This window comes from Mytilus edulis, chromosome 9, assembly GCF_963676685.1.
Source record: "Mytilus edulis chromosome 9, xbMytEdul2.2, whole genome shotgun sequence".
In the NCBI taxonomy this organism is placed as follows: domain Eukaryota; kingdom Metazoa; phylum Mollusca; class Bivalvia; order Mytilida; family Mytilidae; genus Mytilus; species Mytilus edulis.
In genome coordinates, this window is record NC_092352.1 from 61668214 (window position 1) to 61679806 (window position 11593).

The 11593-nt window shown below is 29.7% G+C and overlaps 1 protein-coding gene across 1 annotated transcript in view; it reads right to left on the bottom strand.

Moving 5' to 3' along the window:
• Positions 1-11366, bottom strand: part of LOC139488743 (uncharacterized) — a 37741-nt gene extending 26375 nt beyond the window's left edge. The window contains exon 1 of the mRNA XM_071274571.1: positions 11277-11366. The gene's annotated coding sequence lies outside the window, so the exon portion shown is untranslated. The remainder of the gene's footprint in view (positions 1-11276) is intronic.
• Positions 11367-11593: the final 227 nt, after the last annotated feature.

Sequence of the window (11593 nt, forward strand, 5' to 3'; positions counted from 1 at the left end):
GATTTAATTTTTAGTAAGGGGGACATCAAAAAAAAGTGCAAGTGAATAATTCGACGTCATTGAATGAATCCGTATTCAAGTGAACTTCAATTTAAACCCTAAGCTACAGATTGTTTACGCATAAACTCGGCGTGTTCATCAATTAAATTGAGAATAATGTGAACAGTGAAAGTAAAACTAGGATAAACCAATTTTTTGACTGATTCGATCCACAAGGAAACTTGTACAGGTGAAAACGATGATAAGCATATATTTTTACCTATAATATGAAATAAAACAGAACTAGAAAAATTCAATTGCACTAGCTGTCTATTTATATCTATATTTATTTTTTATTTGGGTTAAATGACCATCGACAGTCTTCGGAAGCACCTCCATGGTTAATTAGATGGCGTCTAGACTGAAATATACATAAAATGTGGATACATATCGAGTCCTTGCATCGTAAAGTATTTATTTTAGATTTTTTAGAATTTGAGTATACGTTTTAGCATGTTTTAAATCCAATATGACAATCTGAATCAAATCGGATGATGGCGCGCCTCTAAATACTTATTTAAAGATTGAATGACTTGTTTTATCAGTCTGAATCATTCCTGACACACACAAATTACAGAAAATAGATATTCCACAGTCAAAGTTTTTTGTTATCTTTATATGTTGTGTGCAATTGTACGTCTCAGTAATTTTTTGTCCTATTAACATCCATTTATCTATTAAAACAAATATCGTAATTCATATGAAAGGTGAGTCGTGTAGCGGTGAAAACACTTCCAATAAACTGTTTATCGATAAATAGTGTTCCTTGGAAACAATACATCACCTAAATGACAAACATAGATCACCTAAATTAAGATCCTACTTTTTTTAAACACAATATGGTTATAAAACATTGCATTGAATCTGAGAGTCTTGAAAACATTTGTAAAAAATTTTGAAAATTTCAAAATAATGAGAAAAGTGTTTCTTGATACCACGAGTTTTGATGCACTGCTATTGAGTGAAGTAACCGATTTGCAAGTAATATTATCGATAGTAAAGTGACACAGACAAAACACGGCACAATAGAGTGAATACCCCCTAATCACTTTATTGAAAATAAACATCACATTCAAAATGAACAACACAATTAAAAGAAACAGCACATTTTAAACAAACGAGTCATTTTAAACAAAAAGTCCAAACCAAGAAACCTTTACCTTATTCTTCCATAGATATAGAGTTTTGGTTTGGAATTTTGGTTGTACCTGTAGAAAACGTATTTTTAACGAGATAGAACATCCTAATGTTAATGGACATGTTGTTTACTTTGCCCGGAAATTAAGATACGATCCGAGTTAACTTATTAATCCGTTAAATAAATTCATTCTAAAAGGTTACCAATTCAAACACTTTAAAGGGGCACTAGCTACAAAATATAAAAAAAAATCTTACGTATTATTCTATTGGCTCAATCATTAATAAAATGCAAATTCTGAAATAATAATTCGCTTTTAGCAGCCAGTATGGTTCAATTTTGTCAAAATAAGCTAAAACAAACCATTGATTGTGAATTATTCACTCGAAAGTGAATAATGATACCTCATTGAATCCGTATTCATGTGAACTTCAATTTAACCTCTTAGATTGAGATGGATAACATGCGAATTGTATGTGTAAAATTATTTAAAGGCTAAGAATGTCAACATTGAAAGTGAAACAAAGGTTAATCAATTGATTGACTGATTCGATCGACAAAAAAATCATTCTTATAAGGTAAAAACGATGCTAAACATTTATTTTTCATCTATAATATAAAACTAAATCGACCTAGAAAAATCCAACAGCACGAGTTTGCTTAATCTATTTATATCTGTATGACTTTTTTGTATGTTACATCGCTTATATGGTCATTGGATGACTTTAGAGGTCAACTCGATGGCGTCTACACTAAAATACACAGGACACAAAGCTACGTATTTTCATGCCAGTGCCCTGTTTATTGTTTATTTTAGACTTTTAATAGTTTGGATAAATGTTTTACATCGTTATAAATCAAATATGAAAATTTGATTAAAATCGGTGATCATGAAATTGACAGCTAGTGTCCTTTTAATATGATCGTTGATTATTGTTTTATTGGTATTATTGATCAGTAAATTAAAACCAAACTAAATATCATTTTTGTCATGACTCTACAATCTGTCGATACATGTATAATGACATTGCACAAGATCATGTTTTTCTCTGACTGTTAATGACGTCTTTAACTAAATCCATCGGATATTGCATGTGCCTGTCAAAGTCAGGAGCTTGTAATCCGGTTCTTGTCGTTGAATGCTGCAACTCATTTTGTTTTTTGTTCATTATTTTTTTACATAAACCAGGTCGTTAGTTTTCTTGTTTGATTTGTTTTACATTTGTCATTTGGAGGCTTTTTATAGCTGACTATGCGATATGGGTTTTACTCATTGTTGAATGCCATATGGTGACCTATGGTTGTAAATTTCTGCATGTGTCGTTTGTTCTCTTGTGGAGAGTTGTCATATTGGAAAACATACCACGTGTTCTTATTTTTTATTTAAAGTTATTTAAATTAAAATATTTTATGTCTATGATCTCCATATCAAGAAAAGGACAAATGATCGCGTGTACGACAATTTGAACATAAACGTAGTCATCTGTCAACAAACTTGTGCTGGCATCCGTTAAACTTTGAAAAATTCTAATGTCTATCTTACCACTAGGAACCCATGGTTCAATAAATACTAATTAAAAAGCAACCCTCTATCAAGGAAATCACAGTAGAAATATGAAGCTCTATGATATTGCATCAACTAGGAGAGTTGTTGGATGTCGCTTAATATCGATACAAAGTTCACTATTGGAACGCAGAAATCATTTGTTTTGTCGTAAAGTTTTACTTTTTTACCGACCCCTATTTCTTAGAACAATCTCAACCCATTAAAGCATTTTTTGTAATAATTGAAAAAGACAAATGTCATCAATTATCAAAATCTAAAAAACATCTCAACTTTTCAGGCTTTAGCGCCAATCCCATGTTTGTAAATACTAATATAAACAAAGGAACATCTAAATCTCAATCACTCCAAACTACTCAATGTCCGAAAAAACCATATTTTGTGTTCGACAAGTAAAGTCGAGCACAGATTTTACTTGACTAACTTGACATTATCTCGACAGTACTTAACTGTAATTAACTCGACTTTGGTCTCGAGTTTACTTTATAAGTCTGATTCAGTACTTTATAATCTGGTATTGTCTAACTTAATTAAATATTGATCTTTCAAAATTCCTAGTTATTTGGTAGTTTGGCTCATTGATGTGAAATTAAAGAAATTAATTAATAGGTAAAAAAAAAGCAAGAATTTTCAAGTTTGATATAATTTAGATTTTCATCTTTAATTATTTCTGTACCTATTTCAAATCAACTTTAATTTTCATAAAATTCTTTATCTATCTCAATTATACATTGATCTTACAGAATGCCAGGTTGTTGGTAGATAGATTTATTGCTGTCAATTTGAGGATTTTATAAAAAGGTAAGAAAAGCTAAAAAAAAAATTGTCGACCTGAATCCAGTCAACTTTCAATTTCTTTATTTCTTTTTCAAATTATTAAACATGGGTTTTCATAAAACTATACAGCTATTGATATTACTGAAACACATGGTTGTTATGTAGTTTTGCGTATTGCTGTCAATTAAATAATTTAATTAATTTTGGTAAAAAAGCTAGAATTTGATTTCTAATTTAATCAGATAGTCATCTTTGGTTTTTTTTCGAACTTTTCAACTCAGATTATTTGTTTAAGTTTATACTATTTCTGGTAAGTAGTTTTAGTTATTTCTGTTCTAAAAAAACACCATTTGCTAGCGTTATTGTGTCTTCCAACATATTAATAAATTGTAATATCTTTGTAATTACCAATTGAAAGCATGTAATAAAAAATAAATCTACACAAATGATTTCTTTGAAAAAAACAAACATAAGTACCGGCTCATTGAAAACAAACAAAACATCAAATTCATTTCCAAACAAAAAATGCACTTTCAATCTTGACCAGGTGATCATATGAAGATTGTTAATTGTCAAGTTGATGCACTTTAATTTTCATATCACTAAAATGAACATAATCCTAGTAATGTCATTTTTCTTTTCAAAATTTTTGGCACTGCATTTTGAAATGTCTTAATTTGTAAAATAACCTAATCTGGTCATACATTTTAAACATGGACTCTATATATTTGCTCATACATTGTTGTTAATATTATGGAATTTTTTGCGACTGTCATACAAATGAGAGTTATAGCTAGCTATGTAACCAGATTTAATAAACCATATTGTACATAAGAAAATGCCTGTACCAAGTCAGAAATATAACAGTTGTTTTCAATTTGTTTAATGTGTTTGAGCTGTTGATTTTGCAATTTGTTAAGGGCTTTCCGTTTTGCATTTCCAATAGAGTTCAGTATTTTTGCTTTTGAACTTTTAACCTTTTGTTGAGTTGTATAAAAAATTTCATCTCTAGAACATGTAGAAGTAAAAGTGCTGTATAAACATTATTCTTTTTATCATTAAATGTAATTTAAAGTGTTCAACATGCATGAATGTCAAAATTAATCTAAAATCATGAATGCAAGCAAATTATGAATTCATGACTTTGCAAGAATATGTTCTTTGCAGTTCAGGTCATATGAAACTTCATATTTAAAGAAAATGATGCATATGTTTTTCATTTTTATGTTTTTATAACTAAATGTCTAGTAATTATTATAAAATTATGTATATGTTTTTCATAACTAAATAGCTAGTATTTATTATGAAACTGGTTGAAAAGAAATTATCTTGTTTTAATTGTTGTCTTCCCAGACAACATTTCGCCGACATGTTTCTCGTATGCAGTTACCCCAGCGTGGCCTTTATCGTAAAAATCCGTTGATCGCAATAACGAAGTGTGTAGGGGAAAGCAAATTTGCACAGAGAATCAACAAATGTAAACATCCCTCTGTCATCGAAATGAACATCTGTAAAATTATAAATTATTGCGATTTTTTTTATGCGAACAATGAGAATGGGCGAGTGTTGCAATAATATGAAATTGCATTTTGATATCTGAGACATATATCTGTATGCAGATTTTCCTTACATCGCAATAATAAATCTCGTATTTTTGCATATTTCTAAAAAACAAATGCAATAATTTATAAAATTATATTATAATTTACTCAGCTCGAAACAGGCAGAAATACTGGCACAGCCTCGCTTCATGTCTTTTTCTAAGCCTTGTACGAATTAAACTTATATTTTCGGGACAATGTATGGTTAATGATTGTGTTCTACAAATCTTATAATTGTTCAAAATGAAATAATTTGGGTAAAAACCATTATTTGCTAATTTGGAGCTGACAACGTAAAATTTCCCCGAACATGTATGTTTTATTGACGTTATAGATAAAACTCTACGGAAACGCATAGACGTATTTACACTTGTATGCAAATTTGTCTGTCATTACGTAAAATTACACAGTTTCCCGTAAACTTTGACATCATAATTTAAATTATTTGACGTCACAATTTAAAAGTGATTGTTGCTTGACGTCAAAAGATGATTCGGAGTAGATCTAAGGTCATTCGGAGGCAAGATTCAGCTAAATACCGAAAGTGTTAATGCATTTATTGTCAACGTCATAAACAAGGCAATATACGGTCAGTGACTGTATATCACATATGAAAATACGGTCAATGTACCTTGACTTCGAAAAAAGCACAGTTGTAGTATATATATTGTATGTGTTATACACGTGCGTACCTAAATATCCATACTTCTTTGTTGATGGTTTACAAAGATGACAATCGGTGGCTTCAAAACACTACCCTTAATTGACTGCTATGTTTTCATATGTTTTTTAATGAAAATAAATGATTATGACAATATCATAAGAAATGAACACATGGAAAAACATATAAGACTTCTGACCTTAGTTAAAATGAAAGATTTATAGCGGAGACAATATTAAACATGTTCAATGAAAAAAAAAAATTACACAGTTTCTTTTACTTTTTGTTCTTGGGTAGGAGAAAAAATTATGAAAAGGTAAACAATTTTCAAATTGATTATACATTATTTTTTGTTATGTTTAAGAGGGAAGTGTTTTTTTTTTGTTTTTTTTTTAATTACACCTTATATAAGAATACTGGATTTTGATTGGATGATAGGCAGTGTATTTTTCACCAATTTACTGTTATCAAATGAATATCGTTCATTTGTGAACGCCGCCGGGGTAATTGAAAAAGGATATGCCTTTTTTACCCTCTCTGTCATGGTATTTGCCAAAAAATACTCAATCCGACTAGACGCTTGTAACGTCATGATCATCAATGCGTTTTTGAACATTAACATTCGGTGTAATTAAACAGATATAGCATGTTCTTAATTTGTATTTGCGAAAAATACCAGTCTTGAGAATGAATTTCCCTCGTCTTACGGCTCATGAAATTTAACATTCTCTCGACTGTTTTTTTTTTCTCGCAAATACCTCTCCTTAACATGATATATCTGTTCATAATTCTGTAGTCAGTGAGAACAGTTTACATATATAACATTATTTGTTCTATCTTTTCTACGTGTATGAATTTCATAATGGCAAATTTGTTTTCTATTTCTAAATTATTGTTACTTATTCTTTAATTAATGAGGCATTTTGTGTAGAAAAATCATTGGACGGTAAATAAAATTCTTTATCAAAGGTAAGTTTTAAATATTTAATAGTAACAAAAACATTGGTTTATTCTTATCTTATATATGAGGGAACTGTTTCTACCTTTGATAACTATTCTAGACAAATTCCCTTTCAAACTTTGTAAAGCGAAATAAACCAACACTTGTTATTGATTTGATTTTAAAGATCTCATCCTGAATTCTATAGATGTTGATTTTCAGTAATAAGTAAAATCACAAAAATACCGAACTCCTACGAAAATTCAAAACGGAAAGACCTTATTCAAATGGTAATCAAAAGGTAAAAGGTATTTTTACAAGAAAATGTGGTCTCGGTTATTGTATAGAAAGGTATATACTATGAAAATTAGAGCGAGGGGCTTTGCCCCAAGCTCTTATTTTCATAGTATATACCTTTCTATACAATATCCAATTTAGCACATATTTACAACTTGAGTAATCCTGTAATTAGTCTATTGATATGTTTTGGCTGACTGGATGTAGCTCATTTACGTAGCTTTGTAAATCTACTCACTATAATATCATTGTAAAAATGGGATTTCAAAAGGCCCTTGACTTTAGAATGTAAAGAAGGTAGCTGCTGGTGTAAGTATGTTTATTGATATGAACGAAGCGTTGTTTTACTATACATGTACTTATTTACATGGTAAGATGACAAAATGAATTGACCAAGAGCAGACAATTCTTAAATTGCAGTGAAAGCTTTACATTCTTGAAAACATTTTTTTTATTTCACATAAAACCTAAAACTATCACAAACAGTTGGATCCCCCTCCCACATCTTTGGTTGAAACACCTTTTAAAAATGGCTGGATATGCCCCTGGTATGTACCCATTGGTAGTCTAGTGGATAGTTTATATGCATGAAATATTTGTCACTGGACATTAGGCAACCAATTATCGACCAATTTATGACTAAATATATCAAATTGCTTTATTAATAATTTTCCTTCAAAAGATTCATGGTTGACTGTTTTTGTGTACAAAGTAATTGCATGGAAGATAAAAGATTACACATTTTAGATTGAGTTGTACTTTAATCAAGGTATAAAGCACCATTATTATTACTCTTTATTTAAATGAAAGAAACTTTTTTAATTGTCAAAACAAAATTTAGATCAAAAGATTGATTAGTAGGATGTTAAAAATCTGTTTGAAAACTAATTACAAACTATTTAGTTAAATTTGGAACACATCATTTATTTCAAAATAGCCTGTAGCAATTTTTGTTCTAATGTCTTAATTATTTAAGAATTGAATGCTGCTTTTTGTAAATTTATTGGGGTGTAAAAGCGTTGACCGAAGTACATTTTGTATGAAGCGCGGAAGCGCTTCATACTTAAAATGTGCGCACGGTCAACGCTTTTACAACCCTATAAAGTTACAAAAAGAAGTATTCAATACTTATAATTACATTTTTTTTTAGCTAGAATCATGAAAACACGATTTTTATCAAGTTTTCATTTAATTTACCTGTGCACTTTATTGTGGGACCTCGTGTCATCATGAATGATAAATGTTAGTGTCTAATACAATTGTTTCAGGAATAGCACGTGCTGTGCAGTTAGCCAATCAGAATAACGCATTATAATGAAACATACATCTAATGTAATTATAATACAATGAAATCTTACTCTTGTGGTCATTCATGCGTAGTTACTTAGTACACGGAAAAAGTATGTACTATGAAAATTAGAAGGCAGATTCAAGCAATTTGATTGGACGAGAAGTTGTAAGTATGTGCTAATGATATATTTTAAATGTGTCAGTTACCTTTGAATATCTATGTTAATTATCTATCTCCTGTATCTATACATTTATTTTCAGTGAGTCAGACGAATATTTTTCAGAACTTTTTAACGGCTTTTTGTGCATCCATCTGTATAGACGGAATGATGTCAATTGACAAATCACAATCACTACAAACCATTAAAGTCTGAAATGGCCTATATCTGTACTCGACTGTACTGATTTTTACTCGACCAGTCTGAATTGGTCTGACTTTTACTTGACATTACTCGACCCCAGTCTGAACCATACTTGACTGTACTGAATCGTACTTGACCCTTATCTTTGCCGTTGAAAATAGTCTGAACTATTACTCGACCAGTCTGAAACAGTCTTAACCCATTCTTGACATGTACTCGACCTATTGTTCCAGTCTAAACCATACTTAACCAAAGGTCAGAACAATACTCGACCAGTCTGAACCATACTAGACCAAAAACCCTCTACTTTTTTAACTGTTTAAATAAATTTCTTTTTAACTGACATACATGTATATAACAACAACCAACAAAATTTATAAAAGATTTTAACCTTATAAAAGAAATATATCTCCGATTATATTTAGGATAAAAAAAATATATTATATATAACTTATATCAAAAAGGGATAAAATTAAATAAATGAATAAAATTATTTTTCTGATTAGTGGTGAAATATAAAGTATAACCTGTGCTTGGGACAATCTCATAAATAAGATCACACCTGGTCAGAGGTATTAAATTCTAAATAACATTGATTCAAAATTGCAACATCCTGTTTAAATTAAATAACAAGGCCTTTCGAATATACATGTATGTAGTAGATAAGTAATACACGAATTAAGAAAATAGGGCTTCCTTTTTACCTGTAAAAAACAAATGTACTGAGTTAATTAGAACAATATTAAAGTGCTTTATGTATGCCGTTAATTTGACAAAAAATACTTAAATTAATTTAAAATTTTTACTGTTACTTTGGAATACATTCCCTTTTTTAAAAAGGTTATCAAGGATTTGTATAGTAAATACAAATCCTTGGCTTAAGTTCATGGTGAAAATAGTCCAATTACCATAAAATACTTTAGAAATATTATTAAAATTTGAATAATATTGAAAATATTAGTCACAATTCATTTTTTTTAGATTATTTGATCAGCTTGTTTTATTTATATTTTAAAAGTTGATATATATTATTATGTAAATGTTGATTAATATTGAGTTGAAGTTATATTATGATTGATTATTGTGAAATTTAATTTCAATACTGTATTGAATACATTTTTAATTTCAAGTTGTTGTTTAAATTTCATTTTTATAAAAAAAAATCCTAAATTGATAAAATTCAGTTAATAGATACAAAGAATAGGTCTAGTTTGGTCAAGACTTGGTCGAGTATGGTTCAGACTAGGTCAAGTATGGTTCAGACTAGGTTGAGTACGGTTCAGACTAGGTCGAGTACGGTTCAGACTAGGTCGAGTACAGTTCAGACTTGTAAAAAACGGTTAAGTACTGGTCAAGTACACATTCAGACTGTTAAGTATAGTTCAGGCTACAGTCGAGTATTATTAAGTAAATCTCAGACGAATTCAGACTGGTCGAGTAAAAATCAGTACAGTCGAGTACAGATATAGGCCATTTCAGACTTTTAATGGTTTGTAGTGAATACTGTATAAAAAATGTGTCAGCATTGTTTACTACTTTATTGTATTTACATCAAATCCTTTTGTGGCAAGAATACACAAGAATATTAAAATACATATGAGAAAACAATATGTCAATGCTCTCATTAAAGCTTAATTTTAAAGAAAGTGTTATAAAAAAAATCTTTATTGCTATTCTTGTTGTTTTATAAAAAAAAATTAAAGTACAGCATTCCATCAAGTATACCTAATATATTGATACTGAATATACAGTTAGAATGTTCAGTAAAACTTAATTTATTTTATATATAGTCATTCTAATACAAGTTTCTTTTCTTTTTCTTTTTTTCTTCAATGAACTAGCAAGTTATTACGTCCAAAATATGCATCATTATGATTTTTGTATCTATTATTAGAGAATAAAGTGATATAACATGTTAGTCATTACCGAAAATTGAAATACAAAATACATTGTTTTCAAAAAAGTTGTGTCATATGAACATGATATGAAAAATTATTGTATCTCAGTCCTTTTTCTTTTTATAGACATTTATTGTACCTGATTGTTGACAAAGTACACTTCACTAGTTTGTATGGGTTTAAATTTTAATAATGGATCTCTACAAAAATGTATTGTGTACGGTTAATCATAACCATTTAGCAAATATGACAGTATTTGATCTCAAATTACACTCATATCACAGACAAACCTGTGCACCCGGAAAAGTTTTAAATAATAAATATCATGAGTTGTATAGACAATAGACACTAGGTGATTTAAACTGTGTTCTTCGGTGGACCGTCTCAAATGAAAATCAAGTGATAGTTTATGTTTTGCAGTCTTTTGCAGACTGACAAAAATGCACATTTAATTCTACGTACGTTTTTTTTTTTTAATTTTCTTGAATATAAACATTTATATTTCTAGGTCTAGTCATGCCTAAAAACTTTCCTCGATGAAGCAATTTCTCATCACTATGGGTAACTTTTGTGGTGTAAACACAGCCATATGTTTCAATATCTTCCTCAATTATGGCGTTCGTATCGTGGAAAGACTACTGTCTCCTTAAAGGTCCCGACGTGTACTCAAATGTATATATAGGTATAAGGCTCTGAACAATTATCTTACCTATCTATCGGGCCAAGTAAATCTGTCTCTTTGTCTGTGTAACTTTGATTATAATTAGCAAAAAGGGCACTGCGCAGACTCCATTCTCGGCGTCAGTCAAGCGTATTCCTGGTGTTGGTTATCTAATCCTAACATGGAGAACCTCCTAACTTAGGGAAAAGATACAAAACCACACAAGATGTTACGAATTGTTACTTATTTAAATATATAAATAATTACATTCAATATTTATATGAATATATAGTTGGGGTTTTTTTTTGTACGAAAATCACAAGTGCATGATTTCATTTTATATTTAGGCTAACGTTGCTTCCAAA